Source organism: Arachis ipaensis, chromosome B4, assembly GCF_059453495.1.
Source record: "Arachis ipaensis isolate K30076 ecotype BB chromosome B4, ASM5945349v1, whole genome shotgun sequence".
Taxonomy (NCBI): Eukaryota; Viridiplantae; Streptophyta; class Magnoliopsida; order Fabales; family Fabaceae; genus Arachis; species Arachis ipaensis.
In genome coordinates, this window is record NC_142439.1 from 112,009,478 (window position 1) to 112,022,781 (window position 13,304).

General features: G+C 38.4%; 1 non-coding gene across 1 annotated transcript; it reads right to left on the reverse strand.

The window, feature by feature from the left end:
• Positions 1-1,060: 1,060 nt before the first annotated feature.
• LOC148568798 (small nucleolar RNA R71) lies at positions 1,061-1,168 on the reverse strand. The gene has a single exon (XR_015882617.1). It is a non-coding gene; the product is annotated as a small nucleolar RNA R71 (small nucleolar RNA).
• Positions 1,169-13,304: the final 12,136 nt, after the last annotated feature.

A 13,304-nucleotide genomic window follows, 5' to 3' on the forward strand; every position in this document is an offset into this window, starting at 1 on the left:
AAAATTTTCAAGTTGTTACTTGCCTATTAAGAAAGGATCAAACTTTAAATTTTAAAATCATATCTTTTAATTTCTTGATAGTCAAGTAATCAACTTTAATTTTAAAAATTTTCTTTTTCTAAATTGATTTTCAATCATATCTTTTCAAACATATCTTTTCAATCACATCTTTTTTAAAATTAATTTTTTTCAATCATATCTTTTTCTAATTTCAAAATCTTTTTCAAAAATCACTTTATTTCTTTCCCAATCTTAGTTTTCGAAAATCTCAATCAAATTTTCAAATTTCCTTTTAAAATTTTGTAATTAATTTTCGAAAATTCTTCCTCTCTTCTCAAATCCTTCTATTTAAGGGACTAACATTCCTCCTCAAGGTGCAATTCGAACCCTAATTCTTTAGTAAGTTTGAATTCTCTCATCTCTATCCTCTCCTTCTATTCTTCTTTTCTTTTGACATTTCAAGGAATTTCTATACTGTGACATAGAGGATTCCATACTTTCTTATTCTCTTCTCTTTTATATGAGCAAGAACAAAGATAAAGGCATACTTGTTCAAGCTGATCCTGAACCTGAAAGGACCTTGAAGAGAAAGCTAAGAGAAGCTAAAGAACAATTCTCTTTAGAGGGCCTAACAGAGCTATTCAAAGAAGAAGAAACCATGGCAGCCGAAAACAACAATGCCAACAATGCAAGGAAGGTGCTTGGTGACTTTACTGCACCTACTCCTGATTTCTATGCGAGAAGCATCTCAATCCCTGCCATTGGAGCAAACAACTTTGAGCTTAAGCCTCAATTAGTTTCTCTAATGCAACAGAATTGCAAGTTTCATGGACTTCCATTGTAAGATCCTCATCAGTTCTTAGCTGAATTCTTGCAAATCTGTGACACTGTTAAGACCAATGGGGTTGACCCTGAAGTCTACAGACTTATGCTTTTTCCTTTTGCTGTAAGAGACAAAGCTAGGACATGGTTGGATTCACAACCTAAAGAAAGCCTGAACTCTTGGGAAAAGCTAGTCAATGCCTTCTTGGCAAAGTTCTTTCCACCTCAAAAATTGAGCAAGCTTAGAGTGGAAGTCCAAACCTTCAAAAAGAAGGAAGGTGAATCCCTCTATGAAGCTTGGGAAAGATACAAGCAATTGATCAGAAGGTGCCCTTCTGACATGCTTTCAGAATGGAGCATCATAGGAATCTTCTATGATGGTCTGTCTGAACTATCCAAGATGTCATTGGATAGCTCTGCTGGAGGATCTCTTCATCTGAAGAAGACACCTGCAGAAGCTCAAGAACTCATTGAAATGGTTGCAAATAACCAATTCATGTACACCTCTGAAAGGAATCCTGTGAACAATGAGACAACTCAGAAGAAGGGAGTTCTTGAGATTGATACTCTGAATGCCATATTGGCTTAGAATAAAATATTGACCCAACAAGTCAATATGATTTCTCAGAGTCTATCTGGAATGCAAGCAACAACAAGCAGTACTAAGGAAGCTTCCTCTGAAGAAGAAGCTTATGATCCTGAGAACCCAGCAATGGAAGAGGTGAATTACATGGGAGAATCCTATAGAAACACCTATAATCCTTCATGGAGAAATCATCCAAATCTCTCATGGAAGGATCAACAGAGACCTCAACAAGGTTTCAACAACAACAATGGTGGAAGAAACAGGTTTAGCAACCATTTTCTCTGAATTAATCAAAATCACTCAAAGTTTCATGACTAAAACAAGGTCCTCCATTAGAAACTTGGAGGCACAATTGGGTCAGCTGAGTAAGAAAATTACTGAACTCCCTCCTAGCATTCTCCCTAGCAATACAAAAGAAAATCCAAAAAGAGAGTGCAAGACCATAACTACAACCCACACGGCCAAATCTGGAAAGGAGGATGAGGCAGTGATCTTCACTGAGGAATACCTCAATGGACGTCCACTGACCTCCATAGAGTTCGCTAAAGAGGAACCATGGGAATCTGAGGCTCACACTGAGACCATAGAGATTCTAGTGAATTTACTTTTCCCATTCATGAGCTCTGATGAGTATTCTTCCTCTGAAGAGGATGAAGATGTTACTGAAGAGCAAGTTGCTAAGTACCTTGGAGCAATCATGAAGCTAAATGCCAAGTTGTTTGGTAATGAGACTTGGGAGGAAGAACCCCCCATTGCTCATCAAAGAACTGGATGACTTGACTAGGCAGAGATTACCTCTGAAGAGACAAGATCCTGGAAAGTTCTCAATACCTTGCACCATAGGCACCATGACCTTTGAGAAGGCTCTGTGTGACCTAGAGTCAAGCATAAACCTCATGCCTCTCTCTGTAATGGAGAAGCTAGGGATCATTGAGGTACAAGCTGTAAGAATCTCACTGGAGATGGCAGACAATTCAAAGAAACAGGCTTATGGACTTGTAGAGGATGTCTTGGTAAAGGTTGAAGGCCACTACATCCTTGCTGACTTCATAATCCTAGAGACTGGGAAGTGTATGGATGAATCCATCATCCTTGGCAGACCCTTCCTAGCCACAGCAAAGGCTGTGATTGATGTTGACAGAGGAGAATTGATCATTCAAGTGAATGAAGACTCCCTTGTGTTTAAAGCTCAAGGATATCCCTATGTAACCATGGAGAGGAAGTATGAAGAGCTTCTCTCAATACAGAGTCAAACAGAGCCCCCACAGTCAAACTCTAAGTTTGGTGTTGTGAGGTTCCAACATTGCTCTGAACATCTGTGAGGCTCCATAAGAGCCCACTGTCAAGCTATTGACATTAAAGAAGCGCTTGTTGGGAGGCAGCCCAATCTTTACTATTCTATGATAATTTTCTATTTTCTATTATTATTTTATGTTTTCTGTAGGTTGATGATCATGTGAAGTCACAAAAACAATTGAAAAAGCAAAAACAAAGTGAAAAATAGAATGAAAAATAGAACACCTTGGAGGAGAAACCTACTGGCGTTTAAACGCCAGTAAAGGTAGCAGAATGGGCGTTTAACACCAGGAATGGGCAAGAAGCTGGCGTTAAACGCCAGAAATGGGCAGCAGCCTGGCGTTTAACGCCAGGATTGGCAGAAAGGGGCATTTTGCACGCCACCTGGTGCAGGGATGAGATATCCTTGACACCTCATGATCTGTGGACCCCACAGGATCCCCACCTATCCCACCTCTCTCTCTCTTCTTCACCCATTCACCAATCACCTCAATACCTCTTTCCCAAAAACCCCTCACCTATCAAATCCCACCATTCTCTTCACCACTCACATCCATCCTTCATAAAACCCCACCTACCTCACCATTCAAATTCAAACCACTTCTACCCGTTGGCCAAAACACAAAGCCCACTCCATCTCCTCTATTTCTTCTTCTTCTACTCTCTTCTTTCTTCTTTTGCTTGAGAACGAGCAACCTTCTAAGTTTGGTGGGGTAAAAGCTAAAGCTTTTTGTTTTTCCATAACCATTTATGGCACCAAAGGCCGGAGAAACCTCTAGAAAGAGTAAAGGAAAGGCAAAAGCTTCCACCTCCGAGTCATGGGAGACGGAGAGATTTCTCTCAAGGGTGCATTAAGAACACTTCTATGAAGTTGTGGCCAAGAAGAAGGTGATCCCTGAGGTCCCTTTCAAACTCAAAAAGAATGAGTATCCGGAGATCCTACATGAGATCCGAAGAAGAGGTTGGGAAGTTCTCACCAACCCCATTCAACAAGTCGGAATCTTAATGGTTCAAGAGTTCTATGCCAATGCATGGATCACCAAGAACCATGATCAAAGTGTGAACCCAGACCCTAAGAATTGGCTTACAATGGTTCGGGGGAATTACTTAGATTTTAGTCCGAAAAATGTAAGGTTGGCATTCAACTTGCCTATGATGCAAGGAGATGCACACCCCTACACTAGAAGGGTCAACTTTGATCAAAGGTTGGACCAAGTCCTCATGGACATATGTGAAGAGGGCGCTCAATGGAAGAAAGATTCAAGAGGGAAGCCGGTTCAACTAAGAAAGGCATGAGCTTAAGCCCGTGGCTAGGGGATGGTTGGAGTTCATCCAACGCTCAATCATTCCCACTAGCAACCGGTCTGAAGCTACTATAGACCGGGCTATCATGATACATAGCATCATGATTGGAGAGGAAGTGGAAGTTTATGAGGTTATATCCCAAGAACTCTACAAGGTGGCGGACAAGTCCTCTCCCTTGGCAAGGTTAGTCTTCCCTCATCTCATTTGTCACCTTTGCAATTCGGTTGGAATTGACATAGAGGGAGACATTCTCATTGATGAGGACAAACCCATCACTAAGAAAAGGATGGAGAAAACTAGAGAACCTCATCAAGAGCATGAGGAAATTCCTCATCATGAAATTCCTGAGATGCCTCAAGGGATGCATCTTCCTCCACAAAATTATTGGGAGCAAATCAACACCTCCCTAGGAGACTTGAGTTCCAACTTGGGACAACTAAGGGCGGAGCACCAAGAGCATTCCATCCTCCTCCATGAAATTAGAGAAGATCAAAGAACCATGAGAGAGGAGCAACAAAGGCAAGGAAGAGACATTGAGGAGCTCAAGCACTCCATAAGATCTTCAAGAGGAAGAACAAGCCGCCATCACTAAGGTGGACCCATTCTTTAATTTCTTTGTTCTTTATTTTGTATTTTTCGAAAATTGTGCTTTATGTTTATCTATGTTTGTGTCTTTATTACATGATCATTAGTGTCTTAGTGTCTATGCCTTAAAGCTATGAAAATGAATCCATCACCTTTCTTAAATGAAAAATGTTTTTAATTGAAAAAGAAAAAAAAAGTGCCTGAATTTCAAATTTTAAAACAGTTTAATTATTTTGATGTGGTGGCAATACTATTGTTTTTCTGAATGAATGCTTGAACAGTGCATATTTTTGAATTTGATTGTTTATGAATGTTAAAATTGTTGGCTCTTCAAAGAATGAAAGGAAAAGGAGAAATGTTATCTGATGATCTGAAAAATCATAAAATTGATTCTTGAAGCAAGAAAAAGCAGTGAAAAGCTTGCAGAAAAAAAAAGAGAAAGAAAAAAAAAAAGCAAGCAGAAAAAGCCAATACCCCTTTAAACCAAAAGGCAAGGGTGATAAAAAGGATCCAAGGCTTTAAGCATCAGTGGATAGGAGGGCCCACAGGAATAAAATCCTGGCCTAAGCGGCTAAACCAAGCTGTCCCTAACCATGTGCTTGTGGCGTGAAGGTGTGAAGTGAAAACTTGAGACTGAGCGGTTAAAGTCGAGGTCCAAAGCAAAAAGAAGAGTGTGCTTAAGAACCCTAGACACCTCTAATTGGGGACTCTAGCAAAGCTGAGTCACAATCTGAAAAGGTTCACCCAGTTATGTGTCTGTGGCATTTATGTATCCGGTGGTAATACTGGAAAACAAAGTGCTTAGGGCCACGGCCAAGACTCATAAAGTAGCTGTGTTCAAGAATCAACATACTTAACTAGGAGAATCAATAACACTATCTGGATTCTGAGTTCCTATAGATGCCAATCATTCTGAACTTCAAAGGATAAAGTGAGATGCCAAAACTGTTCAGAGGCAAAAAGCTAAAAGCTCCGCTCATCTAATTAATACTGATCTTCATAGATGTTTTTGGAATTCATTGTATATTCTCTTCTTTTTATCCTAATTGATTTTCAATTGCTTGGGGACAAGAAACAATTTAAGTTTGGTGTTGTGATGAGCGGATAATTTATACGCTTTTTGGCATTATTTTTAGTTTGTTTTAAGTATATTTTAATTAGTTTTTATTATATTTTTATTAGTTTTTAAATAAAAATTACTCTTCTGGACTCTACTATGAGTTTGTATGTTTTTCTGTGATTTCAGGTATTTTCTGGCTGAAATTGAGGGACCTGAGCAAAAATCTGATTCAGAGGCTGAAAAATGACTACAGATGCTGTTGGATTTTGACCTCTTTGCACTCAAAGTGGATTTTCTGGAGCTACAGAAGCTCAATTGGCACGCTCTTAATTGCGTTGGAAAGTAGACATCCTGGGCTTTCCTGCAATATATAATAGTCCATATTTTGTCCGAGATTTGATGGCCCAAACAGGCATTCCAAGTCAGCTCAAGAATTCTGGCGTTTAACTCCAAAACTGGCACAAAAGCTGGAGTTAAACGCCCAAACTGGCACAAAAGCTGGCGTTTAACTCCAAGAAAAGTATCTACACATGGACGCTTCAATGCTCAGCCCAAGCACAGACCAAGTGGGCCCGGAAGAAGATTTCTACATTAATCACCTATTTCTGTAACCCTAGGCTACTAGTTTTCTATAAATAGGACCTTTTGCTATTGTATTTTTACACACACATCTTGGGACGTTTAGTCCTTGGACCTTTGAGGCTGGCCATTCGGCCATGCTTACACTATTTGTTCTTATGTATATTCAACGGTGGAGTTTCTACACACCATAGATTAAGGTGTGGAGCTCTGCTGTTCTTTATGAATTAATACAAAGTACTATTGTTTTTCTATTCAACTCAAGTCTATTTCTTCTCCAAGATATTCATTCGTTCTTCAACTTGATGAATGTGATGATCTGTGACACTCATCATCATTCTCACCTATGAACATGTGCCTGACAACCACCTCTGTTCTACTAGCAGTGGCTTGAATGCGTATCTCTTGGGTTTCTAATCTAAGATTGGAACCTTCGTGGTATAGGCTAGAATTATTGGCGGCCATTCCTGAGATCCAGAATGTCTAAACCTTGTCTGTGGTATTCTGAGTAGGATCTGGGAAGGGATGACTGTGACAAGCTTCAAACTCGCGATTGTGGGGCGTGTGACAGACGCAAAAGGATCAATGGATCCTATTCCGACATGATCGAGAACCGACAGCTGATTAGCCGATGTTGTGACAAAGCATCAGGACCATTTTCACTGAGAAGACGGCATGTAGCCATTGACAACGGTGATGCCCAACATAAAGCTTGCCATGGAAAGGAGTATGAATGATTGGAAGAAGGCAATAGGAAAGCAGAGGTTCAAGGGGAACAAAGCATCTTCATACGCTTATTTGAAATCCACCAATGAATTACATAAGTATCTCTATCTTTATTTTATGTTTATTTTCATCACCTTAAACTCCATAACCATTTGAATCTGCCTGAATGAGATTTACAAGATGACCATAGCTTGCTTCAAGCCGACAATCTCTGTGGGATCGACCCTTACTCACGTAAGGTTTATTACTTGGACGACCCAGTGCACTTGCTAGTTAGTTGTGCGGAATTGTGACAAAGTGTGATTCACGTTTGAGAGCTCCAATTCTATTGGTGCCATTGTTGATGATCACAATTTCCTGCACCAGCTTCCTTCTATGGAATTGTGAAAATCTTGAGGGGGGAGGGGAGAACGAAGTCTCCAAAACTACAAAATAATTTCCATCCTCCATCCCTCAAAAGTTCAAAAGCTCTCTCTCTCTCTCAATCTGATGTTTTCTTTCATTATTTTTCTTTCTTATTTCCTATCATCCATCCCTCGAAAGTTCGAAAGCTCTCTCTCTTAACCCTGTGTTGGCTTTCATGATTTTTTCTTTCTTATTTCCAGGAATTTTGCAATCATCTTTGTTACCAGTTTCCGCTTTCTCTCTCTTTCCACCACCCCAACCCCAATTCTTCTTCTTTTGTATTTTGATACCTTCTCTTCCTCTATTTTTTTTAGCAAGGATTAAACCTTTACCTTCCACATAACAACCCCATTTCTGCTCACTTCTCAAATTTTACCCCTCTTATATTCTTTTCTAAGCACCCTTACTTCTCAACAAGAGTGGTTTCACTTTCAACAAGTAAGTGCCTGTTTGTAGTGTGGTGTAGCTTGAGCCTACCTTCGCACACCTCCGTTACTCTTTAGGAGGCATCCGCCCCAAATAAACTATCCTCCCTGTAGTGTCCCTCATTTGTTAGCTAATTCAGTTATTCCAAATAAAATTTTTTTAAGGATGGTTCTTAAATCACTTATTATAGTACTCAAAATATAATTTAACTCAATTATGGAATTATGTTATTTACATATAATGTATTTTTTAAATTTTTGTATGAACATTTCCCACGAGATCCTAGTGCAATTCCCGTGCATCGCACAGGTTACTCACTAGTATTCATACTATAGTATCCCTGTTTCTAGCTATGTTCTATATCCCATCCTCATTTGCTACAGCAACCGATGCACCTGTAAATTTGGACACCACCGACATTTCATCGTTGCCAGTGCCATCGTCGTCATCTTACCTCTTTTGACAATTGGCTTCATCGCAGACATCTGCTACGCCATTGGAGACAACCTCCCTGAGAAATCTCGGCCACGCTCAATAGCCATTTTTAGGATCGGATTCTAGATGTTGGACATGTCGATCAACATGATCGAGTCCCCCTGCAAAGCCTTCCTTGATGACCTTGCCGCCAGCGACCAACGGAAGATCAGACTGGCATACACGTTCTTCTCATTCTTCATGGTAGCAGAAAGAATGCTAGGTTACTTCGCCGCATTCCTTAGGAGATTCAAGGATATGTTCCCATTTACGGTGACAAAAGCATGCGACCGGCTCTGCACGTGTGGGAGGAACGCGCAACCCACTGGGAGAGGAATATTATTGGTTGCTCGTTAGCCTAACTCTAAGTTTGAAAGAAGAAAGTCACTTTCTTTTCATTTTAGGTTATGAAGGTGATTGTAACTGGAGGGGCGGGGGAGGGACGAAGACTCCAAAACTACAAAATAATTTCCATCTTCCATCCTTCAAAAGTTTGAAAGCTTTCTCTTTCTCTCTTAACACTATGTTATCTTTCATTATTTTTCTTTCTTATTTCCTATCCTCTATCCATTGAATGTTCGAAAGCTCTCTCTCTTAACCCTGTGTTGACTTTCATTATTTTTCATTCTTATTTCCAGGAAATTTGTAATAATCTCTGTTACCAGTTACCACTTTCTCTCATTCCATCACCCCAACCCCAATTCTTCTTCTTTTGTATTCTGATACCTTCTCTTCCTCTATTTTCTCTTCTAAAGATTAAACATTTACCTTCCATAAAATAGCCCCTTTTCTGCTCACTCCTCAAATTTTATCCCTCTTATCTTCTTCTCTAAGCATCTTTGCTTCCCAACAAGAGTGGTTTCACTTTCAACAAGTAAGCGTCCGGTTGTAGTGTGGCGTAGCTTGAACCTATCTTCGCACATATCCGTTACTCTTTAGGAGGCATCCGCCCTAGATAAACTACCTACGCCGCAGTGTCCTCCAGTTGTTAGCTAATTCAGTTATTCCAAATAAAATTTATTTAAGGGTGGTTCTTAAATCACTTATTATAGTATTTAAAATATAATTTAATTCGATTATGGAATTATTTTATTTATATATAATGTATTTTGTAAATTTTTGTATGAACATTTCCCGTGCGATTTTCGTACATTGCACGGGTCACTCACTAGTATTCACACTATAGTAATTATTGTATTGTTTCACGGAATTGTCTATGATGGAGAAACTTAAAGCTGGTTCTTAAAGGACCAAGAGAGTATATTCCAATTTCACTATTTTTATTGACTCCAAACAAAAAGTATAAATTTATTATATTTGACCTTCAAATTATTCTAATTATAAAAAGATTGGTTAGATGTGCTGAGGTACTGATGATTTTTTGACAGTGCTTATTAAAGATCAATTATAGCTTTTTTATTAATGTTTTGATTAGATTAAATAAATTTTTGTTTTATGAAAAAATAGTAACTGGCATTTTAAGGTTAATTAATTTTTAAATAGCATAATAGTATTTAAAAGTTGATTTTCTTGGTCTCAAGGTCATATCCACAGATGATAGTATCTATCTCTTTCAAGCTAAGTATGCTTCGGATCTTCTTGCTCGAGCCGGTATTATAGATAGTTGCACTGAGTCTACTCCTCTTGAGCCTGATATTCGTTTTACTCCTATGAATGGCACTGTTTTGGATAATCCTACTCTTTATCAACAGTTAGTTGGAGGACTAGTCTACTTAACTGTCACCCGACTAGACATTGCCTATTCGGTTCATGTTCTTAGCCAGTTCTTGTCAGCTCCTCATACTACTCACTATGTGGCAATTCTTCGCGTTCTTCTCTACATCAAAGGCACCTTATTTCATGGCGTTTATTTTTTGCCCATTCATCTTTATCCCTTTAGGCATACTCAAATGCTGATTGGCCTGGTGATCCCACTGATCGTCATTCTACTACTAGTTATTGTTTATTTCTTAGTGATTCTCTCATTTCCTGGCGAGCTAAGAAGCAAGCATTCACTGCTCGATCAAGCATGAAAGCTGAATACCATGCTCTCGTTGACACCACTGCTGAGGTTGTCTCAATTTGTTGGCTTCTCGAATACTTGGGTACACCACAATCGCGCCCAACTGATATTTTTTTTGACAACCACAGTGCTATTCAGATTGTCCATAATGATGTGTTTCATGAACGCACCAAACACATTGAGATTGATTATCACTTTGTTTGACAGCGCATTTTTATTGATGCTGTTTATCTCATTGCTGTTGGAATACTGGATCAAACTGCTGATATCTTCATGAAGGCTCAACATCCGACTCCTTTTCGGACTCTAGTATCCAAACTCCATATGGTATCCTTAGTTCCCACTTGAGTTTGAGGGAGGATGTTAGAGAATAAATTAGACTCAATATTAGATTAATTAGTATCATTTATATTTATATAGCATATCTATATATTAATTATAGGATTGTATACCTTTATTACTCTGATTCTTCTAGCACCTATATATACCCCTTGTACATTGTACTTTTCTACACAACTGAATAATACACAAAATACTTTCTTCAAATTTTTCTCTTGTTTCTAACAGATGAAGTGCCAAATAATGGAGGTGCAGACAGAACGAAGAAGATGGAAAAAAGAATTGCAGAGATAAAGAAGAAGCTGGTTGAATACAAAAATATTGAGAAGGATATTAGTGCTCTTAGCAAGTGGTAATTGTTTGAGTTGATTTTGTTGGAAATTGTAATAGAAAAGGGGTTTAGTGTAATTACAATAGCATAATGGTAGTGTGCTTTTGTTTGTGTAATTTTAATGCTTTGCAAGTGGCTAAATATTAAGAATGCAGTTGAAGCTAAATATTGAAATTATAGTAAATTATGGTCCTAGAATAATAGAGATGGTGTATTCATTTATCCATGCTTTCCACATTTTATGACTTATGCATAATTGAAACACAGAATCCTGATTTAAGGAAATATAAAACATAATCATAATGTACAGTTACACAAAGATGAGATGTTCTCATTTCACAATAGCAAAGTTTTCAAAAGGTATCTATCAAATCTTGTGAGACAAAATTTTCAAAATATAACTAACAAATCATGTGAGGTAAAGTTTCAACAATGTATCTCACAAATCTATCAGGCAAAGTTTTCAACATGTAACCACACAAACCATGTTTTTGACATTGTACAAAATGTATCAAAAAACATGTCTAAACCCCAAACTAGTTTCCAAAATACAAGATTAGCAACCAAAGAGGAATACAAAAATAGATAACTAAATGTGATGTTTTATGATATGAGCATCCTGAATAACTAAGTCTGCTTGGGTGGTCTGAAATTTGGTATTGGAATGAACTTGATTAGTCTTGAAAAAGTTTCTCCACTTGCTACAGTCACTGTTTTTTTAGAGATTGCCTCAAGATTTTTTGGTGTAGTGGTAGGCTGGCCCAAAGTAGCTTGAGTTGGTGTAAGAGGAATGGGTCCATTGACGGTTAATGGCTATGAATTCAGAGGAGCTGGTGGCCTAAAAGTCCTCTAATTGGGCCTGAATCTGGTAGTTGGCTGGACTAGTGGTATAAGTTGATTTTGAGATTGCTATGCAACAACGTGCACAAGATCAAGTTAGTTCACAATAAATTAAGGTGCACAATAGTGCAACAGGCCAAAAGGAATGGAGAGGAGCATTTATCACTGGAAGAGCAGACTGAGTGTTTTGGATTTTCTCCTGCCCATTTTGTGGGGCATGTGGCTTCTTTGGCATATTTTTCTTATGCTTCTTATACTTAGCCTGTTTTATTTGAAAAGAAAAGCATGCAAAAAAATAGAGGATAATTGTTGAATTCCAATCACATGTCACACCATAAACAGCCACGCAAAGAGTCCTAAAAACTGAAAAACAAAAAACACAGCCAAGGACATTTCACTTTGCTAACCCTAGTTTCTTTTGAAGAAAGCTTTTGAGGCTTTGGGTTAGTGTGAGTTTGACTAGAGAATCCATCCTGCAACATAAAAGAAGGAGTAGATCACCCTTAACCTAGAACTCCATGGATGAATATTGAATAGGTGATATTCTATAATGTAGTTAAACTGAATTGGAGGAGCAGCCATTGGTGCAGGATCAGTAGATGGAGCAATAGCCTCATTGTTATTTCCATCTTGACTAAATAGTGTAACTTTCAAAGATACCTTTTTCTATTTCTTTCTTTTTGGCTGCCAGTTAGGATTTTTAGGAGCTTCTTTGCACGTTTTGAAGTAGTCCCCTTTTTCTTCACATTTGCTGCAGGTAACCTGGAAGGTCATTCTGACTTTGTGGCCATTGGTTGGTGCACGAGGTTGAATTGCTTCCTTTCTCCTCTTAGTTAGTCTACCAGTAGGCCTTACAATTCTAGGTGGATCATTCTTAAACTAGTCATTTAGTTTCTAGAACTCCTTACTAGGGACAGGGTTGATACATATATCATAAGTTTTTCTTATGGCTTCCATGGTGAGGAATAGAGACACAAAATCCTTAGTTGATTTTACTCTCACTCTTGATATTGCTACAACAGTATAAACACAAGATTCACCTACAGGACAGAATATCCAAAATAGCCTATCTAAATTTAGTTTCTGAAAAAATAGTATACCTAAACCATCTTACATGTTGCTAAAATAGAATAGGTATTCTAAATGTTATAACAGATTTGCAAATAGAACATATAATTATACACTTAACCCGTGAGCTGCCATAAATTATAGGTACATGTGTGATTTTTCAGATTAACCCCAAGCTTGTGTGGATTTTTGGAGACTTAAAAAGTAACCTTGTCATTGTCCCCACACTACTAAGCATTCCACTTGTGACTTCTTAGCTTAATCCATTTATCCAACTTCATTTGCTGCACTGGTGCCAGTTTTTCTTTGTATGCCCCTAGGATTCTCTTGTGTGTGGCTATTTTTTTCATAATGTGGACCTTTAGATCCTCACACAATGTCAAAATTGGACCCTAGCCGCCACTATAACTGCATTCCAGTTCTCCACATATTGTTTGTC